The sequence below is a fragment of the Rhagoletis zephyria genome, unplaced genomic scaffold (assembly GCF_001687245.7).
Source record: "Rhagoletis zephyria isolate East Lansing unplaced genomic scaffold, Rhagoletis_zephyria_1.1 Rzeph_scaffold_85249, whole genome shotgun sequence".
Classification (NCBI taxonomy): domain Eukaryota; kingdom Metazoa; phylum Arthropoda; class Insecta; order Diptera; family Tephritidae; genus Rhagoletis; species Rhagoletis zephyria.
This window is the reverse complement of record NW_016242297.1, coordinates 1-1022: the sequence shown is the minus strand read 5'-3', so window position 1 is coordinate 1022 and position 1022 is coordinate 1. Positions and strand designations below refer to the sequence as shown.

Below are 1022 nucleotides of genomic sequence, written 5' to 3'. Positions count from 1 at the left end.
AAGTGCGATTTCATTTTACACAGATTCATTTTATAACACGACTTAGAATGCGCTGTTTTTCCTCCCGCCGGTCACTATACCAAATTTGTCCTTCAATTAACTACTTATATGTATGCTCACATATGTACATACATACATACATACATACGTACATACATAATTTTTTGTTTTCGAACATCTTTGCCTTTATAAGAAATAAATTATTTTTATCCATATACATATGTATATATGAATTAAGCATACCTCGTTTAGTTCTTTATGTACATTGGAGTAATTCACGAGTAGTTGTCCAACATATAGGCGTAGAGGAAGCCGTTTTATATATTCTACTGGACTGTTTTTTGTCTTTCACAACGTGCTATTTGAAAATCAATATTCAGAAACAAATCAGATGTTTGATACGTGTACAAAATATATTTCCAAGGTACCTGCTTGCAGCAACCAAAGTTAACGCGTAATCCCTCAATGAGTAGTAAATATAATTTACCGAAATTTTAAAAAAAGAACACTATTAAATGCTAGTTTATTTCTTTGATATCCTTTCAGCATTTTGTGCGTTTTTTTATATAATAACAAACAACAACAATCTTTGATGGGTTGCCAAGGAATGCTGCCGAGTTCGAGTTTTCGACAGGACTGAAAATGCAAATAAAATAAATAATTAATAAAAATATTGCTGTAAGGTGATACATACATATGTGAACTTAATACCAAAATTAACCAATTTTGAATTAATACACTTAAAAAAGAACAGATTAGCCATACAAAATTTCTCCCTCGTTAATCAGTAATAATCTAGTTAAACCGATAACTTTTCGGTGTCTAACCTGTGTTATCGATTATTTTTGAGAGTCGTCATATTTTTGAGAAATGTCAAATTTAAAAGTAAACAAAAATGGAGGCTAGCAAGACAGTGTTGCCGTTTTATATTTTCTAGCGGAGTGAAATGAGGCAAATGGTGGTGTTTTTAGGATTTCTCTAGTGTCGAAAGTGAAAACACAGGCCAAAGTAGTTAAAACGAT

At 31.3% G+C, this 1022-nt stretch overlaps 1 long non-coding RNA gene across 1 annotated transcript; it reads right to left on the bottom strand.

Annotated features, from left to right (window-relative positions):
* Nucleotides 1–13: 13 nt before the first annotated feature.
* Nucleotides 14–618, bottom strand: LOC108357823 (uncharacterized). The gene is made up of 3 exons (XR_001846670.1): nt 429–618; nt 244–358; nt 14–184 (listed from the first exon to the last, which is right to left on the bottom strand). It is a non-coding gene; the product is annotated as an uncharacterized LOC108357823 (long non-coding RNA).
* Nucleotides 619–1022: the final 404 nt, after the last annotated feature.